The sequence below is a fragment of the Zalophus californianus genome, chromosome 6 (genome assembly GCF_009762305.2).
Source record: "Zalophus californianus isolate mZalCal1 chromosome 6, mZalCal1.pri.v2, whole genome shotgun sequence".
NCBI classification, from domain to species: domain Eukaryota; kingdom Metazoa; phylum Chordata; class Mammalia; order Carnivora; family Otariidae; genus Zalophus; species Zalophus californianus.
This window is the reverse complement of record NC_045600.1, coordinates 70,670,620-70,689,860: the sequence shown is the minus strand read 5'-3', so window position 1 is coordinate 70,689,860 and position 19,241 is coordinate 70,670,620. Positions and strand designations below refer to the sequence as shown.

The 19,241-nt window shown below is 45.1% G+C and overlaps 1 long non-coding RNA gene across 1 annotated transcript; it reads right to left on the bottom strand.

Annotated features, from left to right (window-relative positions):
* Positions 1-14,704: 14,704 nt before the first annotated feature.
* Positions 14,705-18,781, bottom strand: LOC113909980. Its single transcript, XR_003515870.1, has 2 exons — positions 18,470-18,781; positions 14,705-14,845 (listed from the first exon to the last, which is right to left on the bottom strand). It is a non-coding gene; the product is annotated as an uncharacterized LOC113909980 (long non-coding RNA).
* Positions 18,782-19,241: the final 460 nt, after the last annotated feature.

The following is a 19,241-nucleotide window of genomic DNA, read 5'->3' as shown; positions in this document are numbered from 1 at the left end:
AAGGAGAGGAAATTCTTGGAAAAAGCAATCAAGAATTTTCCAGAACTAAAGGAGGATGTGGTAGATTTAATGGTTAACAGCCCCCAAGTTGTTTCATCTCCTTACACGCATGACCTTTGGCGGTCCCCTCCACATTGATTCTAGGCTTGGCCAAGTGACTTGTGTTAGCTGATAGAATATGAGAAGAATTGATGCAGAGACTTTAAAAGTGTTGCCCATTGGGGCTTGCCATCTGGTGTTGCTTTTGTTTTATTTATTTACTTTTTAAAGATTTCATTTATTTGAGAGAGAGAGAGAGAGAGAGAGAGAGAGAATGAGCTGGGCAGGGAGGAGCAGAGGGAGAGGGAGGAGCAGAGATGAGGGAGAAGCAGGCTCCCCGCCGAGCAGAGAGCCCGATGTGGGGCTCAATCCCAGGACCCTGAGATCATGACCTGAGCCGAAAGCAGACGCTTAACTGACTGAGCCACCCAGGTGCCCCCTGTGTTGCTCTTAGAAGCCTGAGCTACGGTACGAACAAGCCCAGGCCAGCCGGATGGATGATGAAAGACAAGTGGCCCAGTTTTGTCCCATTCTTCCGGCTGGCATCCAGCGAACACCCAGAAGCACAACCATTTAGCTGATTAGCAGCTGACTCCAGAGGAACCACCAGCAGAATCCAGCCCAAATTGCCAGCCTGTGGAATACAGGTTGATAAAAGTAGCTTTAAGCCACAACATTTTGGTGTGTTTATTATATGCAACAGAAAGCTGATATGGCGTATTTAATAACTCAGACTGAAAAAGCTCATAGTGGGTTAGAAGGACAGATTCACACACACACACACACACACACACACACACACACACACACACACACACACCCCTAGAACAAGAACATAAAAGGCAGAGGGAAAAATTCTAAAATCTTTAGGAGAGATAAAAGCAGATCAAAGGAAAAAGATTCAGATGGGTATCAGAATTCTCAACAATCTTGAATATAACAAAACGGATGGTATTTTTGAAGGATTAGAAAAAAAAAAAAGAACTTCCCATCCAGAATTTTAGATCTACTCAATCATTTAAATATGATCGTTCAAATAAAGGTATTCTCAGACATACCAGGCCTCAGAGATTTAACATACAAAAACTGCTTGAGAAAAATCATTAAAAGAATTCTTTCAGCAAGAAGAGACATTAAAACCAAAGACTATGGATATAAAAGTGAGAAAATAAATCAATAAATTTAAGTTTTGTCTGAAAGGAAGGAAGAAAACGAGAGAGGGAGGAGTAGGCATATTCTTAATAACCCAGAGGTAACATTGTCGATGATAGCGATGGGAAAAAACTGAATGTCATCATAATTAAGCAGTAGGACTCTTGAGCCAGATGCTTTGGGTCTAAATCCTGCCTTGGCCGTTTTAGCTGTGTGACCTTAAATGAGTTACTTAATCTCTCTGGGCCTTGGTTATAAACTAGGATTGATGAAACAGAACCCATGTGACAGGATTATTTTGAGAATTAAAAGACCTAGTTTTAAAACCCTTGAATTTGCACCTGGCTTGTAGTAAGCTTTCAATAAATGTTTGATGTTGTTATTAATATGGGGAGGAGGCTAAAGGGAAGTGAGAAATAGAGAATTAAAATACATGGACCAAATGAAGCACGTTAATTTAGAGAGCAATAAGCCTTTGAAGAAAATAACTCGAAAGGTGGGACGCCTGGGTGGCTCAGTCGGTTAAGCGTCTGCCTTTGGCTCAGGTCATGATCCTGGGGTCCTGGGATGGAGCCCCACATTGAGCCTGCTCTGCAAAGGAACTTCAGGTCACACAGCCCTGGGGGGGGCAGGGGGAGAGTGCACCCTAACGATGACTAAAATTGAAGTTCCCACCAGGTGAGGTGCACGGGGGAGCCTCAAAGCCAGCTTTATTAAAGAAAATGTGATGTGTCTTGCATGCTCTACTCTATGCAGCAGGACTCAGCTGTCTACTACAAAAGCAATTCTTTAGTTTCCCTGTCTTCGACATTCCTTCTTCTTCCTTTAACCCAACCCTGTAGTAGCCATAATTAAAGTCATCTGTGGGGAGGAATACTATTTTGGCTGGATTCAGGAAATGGTGTTAATTATTCAAAAGACCTGCGACCATAGCTGAACCTTTTAATCCCATCAGCATCCTCATGGGCCCCTGCTCAGCTAGTGTCCTGAGGGTCAAGCTAGTGTCTCTGGTGAAGAGATCTTTCTGAAGCTTAACTTGGAAGTCAGATAAAGGGATATCTTAGGTCTCAATTCAGTAGGAAAAGGGATGGTGATCAGAATTTAAGAGATTCTTACAGACCTTCTCGAAGAGGTGACCTTCATCACGGCCAGCACCGACACCATTCTCCTGGCTCTGTGTCTGGTTCAAAAACCGGCTCTGATTTTTTTCACAAAGCCCATCAGCACCAAATGCTCCTTGCTGTGTTCCAAATTTCACCAGTCACTAGATCTCTGATCAGTTGAATTCTGACAGTGGTTTTTTAGAGTCCTGCTCAGTCACAATGGCCATGTTATTTGGGAGATGCTGACTCATTCTAATATCCCACTGGACTTTTAAATGTATTATCATGGAAAAATGCTACCCACCTGGCCAATTTCATAAGGACTCTGTAGCCCTGAAAGTCTAGGACTCTCTATATCTTATTGTGTGATCTTGGGCAAATTACTTAACCCCTTCAAGCCTCAGTTACCTTGTCTATAAAGTGGAGGAAGTAATCGGATTGATTTTGAAGGGTTATAATGAGGATTAAATGAGATCATACGTGTAAAGCACCTAGCAAAGTGACTGGCTCATGGTAGCTTATAGTAAGAGCTTAATAAATTTTTGTCACACGTGGCATTGGTGAAAAGGGAAAGGTTTGTATCAGAGAGGGTCAGACTGGGAAAATAGAAGTCATGCTACATGTTTTCGGACTTACAGGTCTTAATATAGAGAATTAGGGCCTATATAACCACGAACTCTTGGTCAGAAAAGCCATCCCCCACATCTCAGCCTGAAGAACTCAAGTGGGTGCTTCTCATGAGCTCACCAGAAATCATGGCGATTCTCAACAATCCTGGAGCATCCCCACTAATGATCTAAGTCATGATGAAAGTATAACACATCAAGAGCTTGCTGCCACGTCTGGTTGCCACTGCCTGCAGAGAGTAAGGCCTCACCTTCTCTCCCACCTGCGGTCTTAGATGAGAGCCCCTCAGGGGTTGTTGACCCCAGCCAGAAACCATAGAGGGAAGAGGATTCTGGGACATGTAGTTCCAGGGCTTACCAGAGTTCCTCTTAAGAAGCAAACTGAATGGGTTAGATTTTCTCATCTTATTTCTACTCTGCAAGAGATACTAATGAGCAAAGAAAGGGTTCAGAGACAAAAACAAAACAAAACACAAAAACGTAGGTAGTTAGCCAAGTGAGTAACCCTGGAAAAACAGGTTTTGATGTAATCTGTCTAGAGTTTTCCAAAAAGGACTCTGTTCATGACCTGCAGATAGATTTCTTGTGAAAATAATGATTGTATTTCTACAGCAACTTTCAGGTTGTGAAGAACTGCCATGATCATTATCTTCATTTTCACCCTCACTACAACCCTGTTGGGGTAGATATGGTTACTCCAAGGTCACAAGTGTGAAAATTCAGGCTCAGAGGGTCTCTCAGCCAAGACCTCTTAAGCTTGCTCTTCAGAACCTGCCCAACCACAATATTCCTTAATGTAAATAAAGAAATGAATAAGTTAAATAACTAAATTAAAGAAAAAAAGCAAGCAAGCAAGCAGCCAGAGAGCCTATTTGTACCAAAGATTAAAATAATCCAAACACAAAATTTAAAAACTACATTATTCATGTTTAAGTGTTTCAAATATACAATCATAAGGGTCTTCTGTCAAGTTACAATCAGACAGACAGAATATGAAATGCCGACAGGACTTCATAGCTCAACCACCCTACTCCAGGAAAGCCCCGCCTCAAGCCTCAGGCATAGAAATGGAAAATAATGGATTTGGAACTTAAATTTAAGTGTCTGGACTCTAAGACCCACTGATAGTTATGGGACAAGTTACCATGAACTTGGTGTATTGCAATGGTAATTTTAGCTCCTGAGATTACCTCTGAAATTCTGTATTGTTCTCTCCCCACTGCCTGCAGGAATTATGACTATCACAAGCCTTTATACAAGACGGTAAATCTTTGATTAAACTTGAAGGCTCCAGCACAAAGTTTTGGCCAACAGTAACGTAATCCAGGGCAGGAAGCAAGCCTGAAATGGGTGCTAAGGCAGAGACTTTCAATATGCCTCAAAGATGCTGAAAACAGGGGCACCAATTAAAAGGCAATTAAATGTGTAATAAATGGAAATGCTACAAAACTGTTCTGTAGAAAAGTCTAAATGGGAATTGCCGGCGTGTACTCAGCGAGAGAGAAATGTGTGCCAAGACGAAGGTTACCTGTCTTCTAGCGGATGCGCTGCCAGTTCTTCTCAGAGCACGCCAAGAGCCGCGCAGTCTCTGCGGGGCCCCCCGCCGGGGTCGGGGGTGGGGGGGGGTGGAGAGAGGCACGCAGAGCACACGCGCGCAGATGCGGCTGGGCCGGAGCGGAAGCACGCAAGGACAGGGCGCAGGGACCGCGGAGGACGGCGGCTTGGCAAACCTGCCTGGCCTTGGAGCCTGCGAGCCTGGTGTGAAGGGTGGGACAGAAGCAGCGGCTGATGAAGATGATGGTTTGAGCCAGGAAAAAGCGCCAGTAAGGAGCTGCGCAGACGGTAGAAAGCAATACTCTTCCTTTTGGAGAAGTGCATCCCGTCTTTCCCGTCTGATTTCCTCACTCCAGAGTGGAGGAAAAAGATGCTCAGGTGAAATCCTGACACATCAAATACTTACCGCCCAGTTCTATATTGCGGGCCTCTCTTGGGCACCAGGTAACAGGGCGAATGGGTCAGGGTTCAAGCGCAGAGACAGAACCACTGTTCATCACTGGCTACAGGGTTTACTGTAGAAACCAGACCTAACTTAACTACTGGGAGGATCTGGGGGAGTGAAGGTCCAGGAGTGAAGTTGGAGGATCAGAGGAGTCCATATCCTGGCTATATGAGATGCCAAGCACACCTGGCCTTGGAAACAGAGCTTAGCAAACGAGGAGATCATGGGAGGTCTGTGGGTAGCTGTGCCTCCACGGGTCTGCCAGCAAGTATATGGGGAGGAACCTGGACTGATCCCTGGTCCACAGGATCAGGTGTCAGGAGGAAGGGCTCCACGCAGAGGGCAGGAGGGCTAGGACGAGCTGGAACCCACTGGTGCCCCATCTGATCTTGATGACCTTCAGCAGGTAACAGATGGTACTTCACTTCCATCTTTCAAATCCCATGCAAGTTCCTCTTTTGGCCAACTCTCAACCAGAACTGTGTAAGAATGGGATTTTTAGCATACAATGTAGTGGAGGTGGCACAGAACGAACTAGCCTATAGGCAGAGTAGTCATGACGGGAACGACCTGGTTTGGAGCTGAGATTTTAGGTGAGCACGCAGGGTGGGAGAGGGCAGGGGGAGAAGGGAGAGGGAAAGAGGGACCAGGTCAAGATATGGAAGGGACAGGTCATGGACAAGTTGGGTGATCTGAACAAGTTCATTTCTGGGAAGATAAAACTGGCTTATTTTACCACGAGGCCTGAAGCGGTGCTCATTTGAAGCACTCATTTGCGTTGGCTTGAAGCAGGGGCATGTGGTTTCCAGAAGTTGAAAGGGTTTTCACTTGTTAGAATGTCTTGTAAGCTGTTCTGTATAATCAGGACTATTCCTTGTCCAAGCGCCACGACAGGGACAAGCCTACCAAATTGACTGCAGCCACCCCAACTCAAGTATCTCTCAATCACAGAAATTTTCTCTACCTCAGGCTTTAGAATGACAATAAAAGAAGGTGCTCAGTTACATCATGGATATGTTTTGTACAAGCCGGCTTAGGTAAGTAGCTAGATCAAGACTCACAGATACACAAGAAAGCACTCTACAAATAAAATTACAATGTGTTCATCAACTACCATTTCTCTCTAACCCAAGCATTAACCACAAACTCAGGTTATTATGCTAACTCCTCCGGTATGAGTATACACTTGCCCCCAAATGGATAGGGAAATATTTTTGTACGGGTTGCCTGGATCTCGCAGGTAGTAAATTAGAATGCCAAACCGGCACGAGGGCAGGCTGAAGTTACAGATCGTCGTAGGAGACCTTTTGTAAAATTTCTGACCAGAATCCATGTCAAGATGGGCCAGTGTCCTTATTTCCCTTTGTAGGTGACACTCCCCTTTCTGTTGTGCCTGTTCTCTAGGGGTAGGCCTTTGAGGGACCTGAATATTTATGGAGCCTCCTAGTCTCTGCTTTGCCTGCGCCTATGGGGTGGTCTCCTGCCCCCAGCACTGTCATTCACACCCAAGCCTCTTGGTTCTTGAAACGGGGCTCCTATTTTGGTGTCCAGCTTGGCCGGCTGCACCCTCTTGGAATTTCCCTACTTTCTTCTGAATTCAACCATGCATTTAAAAAATACTTGCTATATTTTATGCTGTATTTTCAGGTGTTTTGTATGATTTGTTCAGTGGTTTTAAAATCACAGATTTCTGAAGAAAAATTGCCAAAACGATTACTAGAATTCGTTCCAGCCAACAGGATGCTCCACACTGCACCACCCTCCAACTGGGATTGTAACTCCTACCTGGAATCTGAGAACAGGCCTGGGCTAGAGAGGTTTCCTTGTGTCTTATCCTCTAGGAGTGTGGGGGTGGGAGGGGGCATCCCCATCTCATCATCCTACGTGTGTTCTATTGCCGAGGATCTCTGGAATAGTGAAAGGCAGCTTTTGTTCTTGAGCTTTCATTGTTTAAGCTTACTGACGGTGAGAAACCTAATCATTACCCATGTCTTCGAAGGCACAAAGGATCAAGTAGCTCTTGGTTTAGCTGTCTTAGTGCTCTGTTGTGGTTTTGAAGTTCCAGATTAATGATCTGTTGAGTAATGGAGATGAGCTCTGGGGAATTCCTGGACCTAGCAAGGCATCTGCTCTTCTCTCCGGGTGCGCTGAAGATAACCCGAGCCCACAAGTCAATGTGCCTTTTTAGATTAGGAACAAGTCAGTACCTAGAATAAAGGAACAGGAGTGGAAAATCAAGGGTTTTTTTTTTTTTTTTTTTTTCACTCCTAGCTGGGAACATTTGAATGGAGACTTTGACGTGCTCTTCCTTTTCATTTATTTGGATGCTCCTTCCGTGAAAATAATAAACCATCTCTTACCCGAGGAAGAGTGTGAAAGTGGAAACAAAATTTACTCGTTCAATAAATACTGATTGTGCATCTTCCCTGTCTGTATTAGGCATGGAAAGGAAAGTCGTTGTAAAACAGGTCAGAAGATCAAAGGAGACTGGCAGATAAGGGGCTGCTCTGGACCTGTGTTGGCTAATTGGTGTAGACGTGCTTCAAATCAGGGACTGAGTACCCCCAGTGAATGTACTGTTGCTTGTATGCAGCATCAGAGTTGAGACAGGTGAATGGGGTTGGGGAGAAGGGCAGATATGTTGCCCCCGTCCCCCAGAAGAATGTTCTGCTGAAAACCTGATACAACAAAGGTACCTAAAATCAGATGATGTGCGAAATAAAAGTCAAGGTTCTATTTATTCTATGACAGTGTAAATAAATCACCTCTTCATGAGGATAGAAAACAAATACAAGGAAAGATTATGAGAGCGATTTTGTACTTTTAAGTTCTAAATGCAACTCATCTTCAGTTCTTTTATCATTTCATGTTCTTCTACAATCCACTTGACTGGCAGGTAAGTGTAGGCTTCTCAGTTTCTCTCATGCTCTGACACTGTGCAAATCTCCCTGCCATCTCAATGTCACCATCCCTTCTCCCGAACTCCAGCATCTTCGCTTCCACTGGTGTTCAACCAATGGGAGGAATGATCCCCAAATTTCGAGCACGGCCATTTTAAATCAAAACTCTCTACAGGGGCACCTGGGTGGCTCAGTCGGTTAAGCGTCTGCCTTTGGTGCAGGTCATGATCTCAGGGTCCTGGGATCGAGCCCTGCATTGGGCTCCCTGTTCCGTGGGGAGTCTGCTTCTCCCTCTCTCTCTCTGCTCCTCCCCCCGACGTGTGCTCCTTCTCTCTTTCTCAAATAAATAAGTAATCTTAAGAAAAAACAAACCATAAACTCTCTAGAACCCTGTGTTCTCTCTCCTAATCAAGGGGCACTTGTGAGTAGGGGTACCATGAGATGAAGAAAAGTTGGTAAAGTGTGATTTTCATGAAGCTTGGGCCAGTATTGGTCTTATTCAGTGCTGTATCTCCAGGACAGTATTTCCTAATGCCTGGAAAGAAGTGGCTGCTCAATAAATATTTATTAACTCAATGAATAAATGAGTGAGTGAGTGAGTGAATAAGGAGAGGAGGAGAGTTTATTGCAGGGAAGTTTATGGGAGTCCCTGCCAGGAGAAATGTCTCCCCACCCCCCAAGCTGGATGTTTTGAGATAAACAGCTTTCTTTAGGAACACCTGGAATGATGTGGGTCTGCTGCCTGTTTAAGACCAATAAAATCCTCCCTGGTCCCTGACACCTGAGAATAGCTGGACATAATCGAAGGCCCTAGAAACGCTGGTCATTAAGAGAGGCAGGGAACTGAAGCTGGCAGGAAGTCAAAAAAGTGTGCGGAGGGCTATCCGGGCGCCTCCTCTGGAGAGTTGTCAGCACCATCGTCAGGCAAACCAACCTCGGAGTTCACGTGCTGAGCCATCCCGCTGGATACCAAGGGGGGGAAAGCGACGGACACTAGTCTCTACTCATGGCAGCCCGGAGAGCGCTTCTGTGATTCTGCTAGATAGGAACCACCAGCTTACAATGAATAGCTTGTCTGCCCTTCGCCTGGAAGAGGGACTGTCAGCCCTCCCCCTTTCCAAGATCCGAATTAAGTCATAAGTTGATGATAGACAAAATTAATAACCAACAAATGTTTATATACATAAAAACAATACATACACACACATAAAAAGAGACAAGCCTATAAACCTGTATGTTTGGATCCGGACAAACCGCAGTATTTTCCAGCAGCGGGGCAGGGAGGAAGGGGTGACGTGGGGAGAGGGGGGTGGGCAGGAAAGCAAGGTATCTAATGGAGTAGGAGAGAGGAAATGCTGGCACTGAATAAAACTTGCCCAGTCAGAAGATTTCCCTAAGCTGGGCTCTTTGAAATATCCCCATTAACCAAGATAAAGCACCCACAGATGCTCCACCAGTCTTAGCAGTTGATTAGCAGAACATTAAATGTTTTCATTACGGAAAGAGATACTCTCTCATTCAGAAGCAATAATGAGCTATTTCCCCTCGATTCCATTGGGAGGGAGGGTAGGGGACTTCCATAATGTTTTCCCTCTCTGATGTTGGTGCGGTGGTAAAATGAGAAGTAAGCGTTAATGATAAAAGCTAAAGGGAGGCCCATTCACCTCCACTTACGCTGGCTGAGGTAATTTTTGCACCAAACTCCATGAATTCTCACTCCCATAAGTTCCTCATTCTACTACCATCTGACTTATCTTCTCCAGCCCTGTCACTAAATGATTTTAAGATACACTAAACTATTTAAAGATCACCATGACCCTAAAATTTACCAAATACAAAACAAACAAACAAACCACAGACAAGCTAAAAAATAAAAAAAATATATGTTTTCCCTTGGATGAATGGCAGAGACTCTTAAAGAACTAAAGGATGCAGGGCTAATAGTCCCCATTTAATTTGCCAGTGTGGTCTGGGCAAAAATCAGGCAGATCTTGATGAATGACACCTGAGTACTGCAAGCCCAACCAAGTGGTGGCGTCAGTCACTACCCCCATGCTAGATGTGGTATCTTTGCCATCTAAATAGGTTAACACATCTTTAAATACACGTTATGTGGCCATCATTTTGGCCAATGTATTCTTTTCCATTCTACTCAAGGGGAACCGGAAACTGTTCACATTCACATTAGATGGACAACAATAGATGTTCATGGTCCTTCAGGACCAAGGTACTCACTCCCCTTGCTGTTACGAGTGTGGATGGCTGATGGCTCTCAGCTGAGTCCCTCCAAGGACTTGCCCTTCCCTGAAGGGAGCTCCCATGGAAAAGTTATGCGCTCTTCCTTGGGGTCAATGCATTTCCAGTGACGGGTCAATGCAGTAGTATAAGGTTCATCTCATTTACTTTGGTCCAAGACATCTGATGGGCCATCCCTGTGGGATTGGCTAGCTCTCTGCTGCACCTGTTTTGCAGTTCAGCTGCTCCCTTTGCCCAGTCCTGCCTCCCCCACTCCCTTAAAGATGTCGTTCCTGAGACTGACTGCTCCCCAGTGAACCGCCTGTATGCATATCTCTATCTCAGGATCTGCTTCCTGTGAAATCCTTTCCGCGCCAAGCACTGGACCACTCCCATGGCACCGACATTCGCTTCCTCCAGTGCTTTCCTCAGTGTCGAAAACGCTTTCCCTCTTGTGGTGGATGATATGATCTACTGCCCAGATGCAACATGAGAAATGGAAGACTTATTTCCCCAGCACCTGGGATCGCTGCTGGGGCCCAGCCCTCTTTTTAACAAAATTACTCATTCTGAGTCACACCTGCTTTTAGGGACAGCCTGCAACACCCAAGATGGATCCACCTGATGATATAAATGGCCTGGCTCCCTCCCTCCTACTTGGAAAAACTCTGAAGGAGCCACTTCAGTTCCAGAGCTCTTATGGGGTTGGCTGAGGCCCTTGTTTGGATTATATCATGGTTCAACTCCCTCTCCCCAATCCTGTGTCTTTCCCTTCCCAGAAGCATTCTCTAATGAAAGTCTCATATGCTAATCCCCATCTTAAAAATCTTTCTGGTAAACCCAACCTGCAACATCCCTCTATTCCAAGGTAATTCTACTCATCCTTTAAGACCTCAGCTCATAGGTCCCCACATCTAGAACCTCCCCCGACCATACCCATACCAATCACCCGTTTCTCACTGGGATAGTTTTCCCAGAACATCCTGCATCCTCCACTGTAGAAAGTCTCTCTTTCAATTTATCTACACATGTGGTTTTCTCCTGCACTGGACTGTGTGCTTTTTGTGCTGCCCAACTGATCTTCCCAGGGGCAGAGAGAAGAGCACTAAACTGCCTCAGAGATCTGAATTCCAGTCTCATCTCCCTAGTTATCTTCTATGGGCCTTTGCCTCTCTGTGTGTCAGTCTGCATATAGTAAAATGGAACTGGTAATCTTCATTGTTTTTCCCTTACCCAACGGGTTTATATTTTTAAAGATTTTTTATTTAATTTATTTGACAGAGAGAGAGAACAAGTAGGGGGAGCCGCAGGCAGAGGGAGAAGCAGGCTCCCTGCTGAGCACAGAGCCCAACGTGGGGCTCGATCCCAGGACCCTGGGATCATGACCTGAGCCAAAGGCAGACACTTAACCGACTGAGCCACCCAGGTGCCCCTACCCAAAGGGTTTAAAATTTATCAGTATAGTTGTGGTTGGGGAAAATCTAGGCAGGATCCCCTCAGGGGTGGTTAAATATATCTCCTCTTAACAATGTCCATCTGTCCAGTTTTCTGCAGGGTTGACAGGAGAGCTGGATGCCTGCAAGGAGATAGGTGTAGAACACCAGTCTTGGTTCTCAGACCAGGGATATGCTGATGTCAGCATAGGCCAGGGATTTGCTGGGGCAGCCCCAGTTCAATTTTTTAATCCAGATGCTTAAATAAGCATATTTAAATATCATTAACCCTGGGACACCTGGGTGGCTCAGTCAGTTAAGTGACTGCCTTCGGCTCAGGTCATGGTATCAGGGTCCTGGGATCCAGCCCCGCACCGGGCTCTCTGCTTAGCAGGGAGCCTGCTTCTCCCTCTGTCTGCCACTCCCCCTGCTTGTGCACACGTGTGCTCTCTCTCTGACAAATAAATAAATAAAATCTTAAAAAAAATATCATCAACACTTACGCTTTTGTAGCACTTTGCGTATAAACAAATTGCTAAGCCACAAAAAGAAATCCTTTTTTAGCCCACATGAGCCAGTTTGGGTTTGGAACAATTATTATTCTGTATATGCACTAAATCAAAGTAGTAAATTGGTATTTATAAACTGCCCTTTATACATTTGATTAATGTGACTTCATTCCCCGGACACCTGGGTAATGAAATTTACTTGCTAAGTTTTCAAGGCTGAGGATCGGACTTCTTGGAGTGCTCAGCAATGTGAAGTCACTTCCTTAAAGCCCAGTTTAAAATGATGATATGCGGTAACAATTTATTGAGCCCCTCGTGTGCGTCAGACCCTGTTTTGGCCATTACTTTTATCTTTATAATGACCCTGCAAAGTACCTGTCCTTTTGTACAGACGATAAAACTGGGGCTTTATAGTGCTTACTGGTGTGTTGGGGTCAGCTCAGACAAGCTATACAGAGCCAACAGTGAGAATCTCTTCCTCATTTTGCATTCAGTGACAACCTGTTGGTCACTGAAAATTGGCCATGGTGGGAGTATTTACATCACAAAAATTGGCACATGTTACAAATTAGGGCCTTATTTATTTATTTCAGAGTCTGTTGTTCAAAATTTACCAGCATACCACAGTTTCAGCTACTAACCAGCTGAGCCAAGATTCAAACTCTGATCTCTTAGTCTTCGAACTCTTGTCTGTTCCCCTTTGATAGGAGAAGCCCCAGGCTGATGTCAGTACCCAGAGCTTTCCTAAAGCTCGGGAGCTCTCTGTTCTGAAGACCAACCCCCTCCTGTCCCCAACCAAATTCTGCTAACTCAAGATAGGAAGCAAAGTTCAGCCAGAGGCTAACCAGAATTCCCTTTATTCTCTTTCAACTCTTGCCAGAGAGGAAAGTCACATGGTGAAACTGCTAGAGAAAAACCAAAGAGACAAAGACAGTTTGGCTCCTGTTTGTTCAGTGTCCGTGAATAAATGCGAAGGAGGAACTGAATAAACCATTAGTTCCCAAATGCTTTGAGGAGCCCCACCGCAGAGCTCTTTTACTTGGCAGTGAGGAGAAGGACCCCATGGAAGCCTTGATCAACACCATCTAATTAAGGAGATGGAGTTTAATCTCTGGGCCAAGTGTCCATCTGTTTCCCATTTCCAATCATTTAGCACACATTAGAAGTGAACACAAGATAAACTCAGGACAGCCTCAGCAATGCATTACATTTCCAAGACAGGAGAAAGACAAGAAACTAAGGGTGGAGTGGTCAGAGCACAAGGCAACGTTCTGCTCATGCCCAACACAGAGACCCCCATCTGTGAGCCCTGCAAAATCAGCTGCTTTCTCAGTCAGCAAAGAATGTGTGCAATTGCCCGCTTAGGAACAATCCAGGTCAAGAGCTTGAGTTCTTGAAAGACATCGGAGGAAGGCTCTCTTTCCAACAAAGGTAGAAAAAGTGTGGTCCAGGGGATGCGCTTACCTCTGGGAGACTCACAGTGAGCACATTAACAACATTAATGACCGCAAACCTGGATTTTTAAAGAGTGTTAGTCATGGAGTGGAAGAGAAAACAGCTTTATCCCCATGCATACCTGCCCCGATACGGTTTATCCTTATCCCTTAGATGCAATCTAGAGCACACTCTCTGGGTTTCAGGTCATTTGCAGGGAAGGAAAAGTCCCGTGGCCACTGAATATTATGAAATAACACTCTCTCAGTAACTAAAATTTCCAGCCTGTGTAAGAGTAAAAAATCCAATTCATTAAAAAATAATGTAAAACACCTCCTTCTCCCAGCTTGCCATGGCTTCAGTGGAAAGGAACATGGGGTGAGAGAGGCTGGGCGGCTGCTTTCTTCTTGATTCTGCCCTCTCCCCACCTGACTCTCAGTTTGCTAGGTGTGATTTCTGTTCCCCTCCAGTGCTGAGGTGGTGAGGAGTACCTGACAGGTACAGCCATGACTGGTACCGTGGTTTCTGGGTTTGGCAGAGGTTTAGCACTCTTGCCTTATTGCACTGGTGAAAACCTCCAGTAAGTACAGTATCGATCATTTCTGTTCTCAGGTCTTCTTTTGTTTTGTTTTGTTGTAGATGGATCAGATTTATCATAGCATGCTACGAGTTTTTACTATGAATGACTGTTGAATTTCATAATTTTTTTCTACATCCACTGTGATGATCAAATGATCTTTTTTCTTTATTCTGTTGCTCTGTGAATTACATGGATTGGCTTCTCAAATGTTAACACGTGCATCCCTGGGTTAAACTGCACTTAGTTCTGACATATTATCCTTTCCCAAATCATTGGATTTTAATGATATTATGTGTAGGATTTTGCATCTGTAGTTTTGAGGAACACTGACTTACCATTTTCTTTCTTGCAATGTCTCTATCAGGTTTTACTATCTTGATCATGTTGTCTTCATAAAATGACTTGAGAAGCACATACTCTTTTTCTATTCTCTGGAAGAATTTATTTAAGATTGGTGTTATTTCTTCTTTAAATGTTTGGTTGACTTCACCAGTGAAAACATTAATCCTCGAGATTTCTTTGTGGGGTGAATTAATTTCTTTTGGATTGCACTGCGGGTTCTTTGTAGATCCCTCCATCACTGGGAACCATTCACCTATGAATCTCTGCTTTAGGGGACTCACTCTCTGGTCGGCTGCCTAAGACCCCTTCATTACTCTGCTTTTGCCACCATAACAAAACATCATAGACTGGCTGGCTTAAACAACAGACATTTATTTTATCACAGTTCTGGAGGCTGGAAGTCCAAGCAGCAGCAGAATTGGCTTCTGGTGAGGGCACTTTTTTTTGTTTGCAGACAACCACCTTCTCACTCTGTCCTCAAATGGCCTTTCCTCTGTGCATGCAAAAGGGGAAGAGAGAGAGAGAGAGAGAGAGAGAGGGAGCTCTGATTTCCTCCCCTTCTTATAAGGACACCAGTCCTATCAGATTGGGGCCCCTGTCCTATGACCTCATTTAACCTTAATTACCTCTTCAAGTCCCTATCTCCAAATATTGTCATGTTGAGCTTCAACACATGAATTTTAGGGGACATAGTTCAGTCTGTAACAACCCTAATTCTCTGTGACCCCCTCCACACAGACTCTCCCCTGTTCTTTTCCCATTGCTTTTTCAGGTGGCCCCATGGGCAAGGCCCCTCTGAGATAGTTCTGCTCTCTCTCCCTCTCTCTACTTACCTCTGGTGCACAGAAGATATTTTCATCTTAAATCCTTCAGTAGAGGGAATGAAAATTACTCTCAGACTAGGGTCTCTACATTGTCATCCCATGATGCTTCAGCTAGCCTCCAGGCCCTTCAGATTTCTTGTCTCTGAGCCAAACACCCCAGACTGCTTTCTAGAGGGCTCATGTGAAGTCTTCAGCAGGCCCCCTTGATGCCTTTATTGGTAGGCTTGAGGTAAGGCAGGTGCCTCCCTCGTGGATGGTGTAAAGAGGCTCCCTGACCACTTACCTCCAAGGAAAAGCCTCTCTCCAATTCCCATCTTTGCTTTTGTTCTCCTCAACTTCTTGATAGGCTGGAGATGAGCAGTGGGCTGAGTCATAAAAGTGGCTTTCATATACCTCCACTTTCAGTTTTGCTTAAGTGATCTAGCCAGTACCTGCATGCTAAAGCCTCTACTGACACTGCGACTGTCCCATTTTAACCTCTTGTTACATGAGCTAGCACGCTGTACAAGTCTCTCTATTAACAAACTGTAGAGATAAGGACTCAGAGATTGACAAACATTTTGTTCTGAGACAATTTCCAAGTCATGCACAACTATTTTAAAATGGCACTTTCCACAATTTAAGTCTGTCATCATCCTTCTTTTGGATCATTTCCTGGGCTTATCTCAGAACTTAGAAAATGCCACCAGCACTCAGAGTAGATACTTTTGCATCTTATGGTGTCAGACTCAGGCTCCATTTCACTCTCCTTTTGAGAGTGAAAACTTAGGAGACCACATTCCTGCTGTGGCGTCTCTTGTCAGACCCCAGGTCCACGGCTCCAGTGTTGGAATGAGACCTCAGTTTTCCACCAGGCCTTTTCCTCATGGCTGCCCGAGAGGCTTTGGCCACTGTGCAGAGGAAGTAGATGGAAGCTGCAAGGAGTAAACGCAGTCATTCTTAAAAAAAAAAAAAAATCACAGAACAGAAATGAGACTCTAACCTGAGTTTGGAGAGCAGGAGAAAGGCATTGCAGTATTAGGCTGTGGGAAGGGAGGGCCCTCCATGGCTGGGCACGAAAGGCAATATCTGGTAGAGGATTGAGGACCACTCTAATGACTTCATTTTAATTTGATTACTGCTGTAAAGACCTGTCTCCAAATCAGAGCCCATTCTAAGGTAGCGGAGAGGAGGGTGGTGTTAGGACTTCAAAATATGAATTTTGGTGGCATGGGGTCACAATTCAACTCATAAATAACAGATGCCATCAGTCAAGTCTGCTGGCTTATCCTTGGGGCTCCAGCCTCAGATCACATGCCTTCATCTGTTCAAAGAGAGGACAGCAGGCAAACATGGGTCAGGCCGCTTGGCTCTACTCCCCCTTTTTGCTCCCAAAGACCCATATGACCCTGGGCAAGTATCTTCTCTTTCAGCTTCTGCTTTGTCCTATAGAAAATCAAGGAACTGGATTAAAGTTTCTAAAGTTTTGACCTTCTGTGGTCCTAAAGAAAGCTGCGGGAGAGAGCCAGCATGGTGGCAGCCGGACCCCCCGGTAATCTGAGACACACTTTTGTTGGCGGGAGCACAGAATCACTGCTCCTGTCAAGGCAGAGACTTAAAGCCAGTTGACACCGGGTTGGGGTTAGTGTTTTTTGAGTACTAAGTAGATTTTCAGGTGGTCCAGCTCTCTTGGAAAACAAACTATATATTTTCCTCAGCTGCCTTTCTTCCTCTTGTAAGCGAATGAGAGGATTAATGCAGAGAGGCTTTATTTCTGGTCTTTGAGAGGGCAAGGGAGAATTAAACACAAGAACTGGATCAATATCGCATCGTTCTGCTCAGAAGGACTTAGTATCACAGGGCATTAAAACTGGAACCCTCCATGTCACCTGGACCAAGGGCCTTATTTTATACCTAGAAGTACTGAGACCTAGAGAAGTTTAGTTAGTTCATCACTGTCACACACACTGTTAGTTAGAGGGGGCACCGGGATGGGGACCCAGCTGCTTGGGCATCATATCACACTCTCGTACTCTTGTGTCTGCGGAAATTACGATTTGAGAAATCCTATCTGCTTTTTCAGTAAACAACGTTGGGAGTGTCTGTCCTCCTCACGAATCAATTCTCCCACTTTTCTTGAGGGCAGCAGCATGATGGTGGTGTGGGAGGTAGGGCAACCACACAGACCAACTGCATCATTTCCCCTGGAGACTGGGAATCAGAGTTAGCAATTCCAGTCCAGCCCGGTCTCCCCTTCAACCCTCAAGCTTTGCCATGGACATCTAACTGGCACACGAGGATGGTCTCTGGGGAAGAAGAGATGCGGACACAGAGAGCACACGCTCTGGTCCCCGGGGGCTTCCATATCCCAGTCTTGTCTTCTCTGACGCTTGGCTGTTCTCCTGTCCCTCAGGGCCTATAAAACACCTGCACCTCAATACAAAGCACCCTCCTCTATTTACCCCCTAAAACTTGTTTGAATTGAATTAGTGCTGTTGCTCGCCACCGATAATTTTAACTAACACGATTCCTTCTTATCTTAGGAAAAATTGAACACATTTTCTTTCCATTTAGTTTAATGAACATGCTACCACAGAGGACCAGCGTACCCTCCAATTCCTTCCAGAAACCAACATAATAGCTGTCTCTATCTCTCCCATCCAATCAATTGCTTAATCTGGACAGTTTTTCTTTTAGCAGGACTCACAAATCCATTGCTCTTATCTATAAATGCCGCCACTAAATTTAGGACCTTATTTCTTCATGCTGGCCATTTGCAATAATCTCCCAACTGGCTGTCTCTACACTCGTTTCTCATTTTTAATTCATTGTCCCTTCAGATGTGACTCCTGATGCTTGCGTTATGACTCTGCCTAGTGTTAAAGTGGCAGGATCTGAGCTGCTGAGCAGGAGAGTGCCTGGAAGGGGCTAAACCAGTATATTACTTTTCTATTTCTATATAACAAATTACTAGACATTTAGCAGCTCAAGCAACATCTGTTTATATTTTTTAAAAGATTATTTATTTGAGAGGGAGAGAGAGAGAGAGAGAGAGCACAAGCAGTGGGGAGCAGCAGAGAGAGAAAGAGGCTCCCCACTGAGCAAGGAGCCCAACTCAGGACTCAATCCCAGGATGCTGGAATCATGACCTGAGCCGAAGGCAGATGCTTAACTGAGTGAGCCACCCAGGTGCCCCACAACTTCTGTTTATAATCTCACAGTTCTGTAGGTTAGAAGTCAGGTCAGCTTGTCTGGTTTTATGCTCAGGGTCTCTGAAGGCCAAAATCAAGATGTTGGCTAGACTAGGCTCTTACCTGGAGGCTCTGGGAAGAATCTCTTAAGCCTTTGAGGTAGTAGGCAGACCTCAGCGCCTTGTAGTTTTAGGCCTGCATCCTCCATTTCCTTGCTGGCTGTCAGCTGGAGGTCATTCTGCTCCCAGAGGCCACCCACATCCCCTCTCACATGGCTTCTGGATGTTCCAAGCAGGACTGGGGCTTTGAGTCCTTCTCATGCTTCAGTCTCCTGCTCTTCTGCCACCAGCTGGAGAAAATTCTGCTTTTAAAGAGCTCATGTGACTAGATTAGGCCTACCCTTTCTGAGGAGTAACCTTAATCACATCTGCAGGATCCCTTTTGCCCTGTGACCTGGCATAATCATGGGAATGGCATCTCATATACTCCCAGGTTCCACCCACACTCAGGTGGAAAGATTACACAAGGCTGAGGTCACTGTGGTCATTTTTCCAATTCTGACTGCCACAGACAGGGTCATGGGTGGATTGCTCCCCTAAGCAGTTTGGGAGAGGTCAGCTGTGTGAATTCGGGCATAGTGCAATGGACCAAAGCGTGGTCAATGACCTCAGTCCAAGGGAGGTCAAGGTAACAGCGGAGCCCGAATTAAAGACAACGGCTGGACTTTTTGTGTCATGTGTTTGTGGGGTGGGAGAAGCAGTGTGAGGAAGGGGAATAGTGGGAGGGAGACATGCAATGAGGGGAAGGTGCTGGAAAGTTATTTGTTATTATATAAGCCTTATGAACAAAGAAAGAATATTTCTTTTCTTGGGGCGGCCAGAGCTCCAGTAGTCAC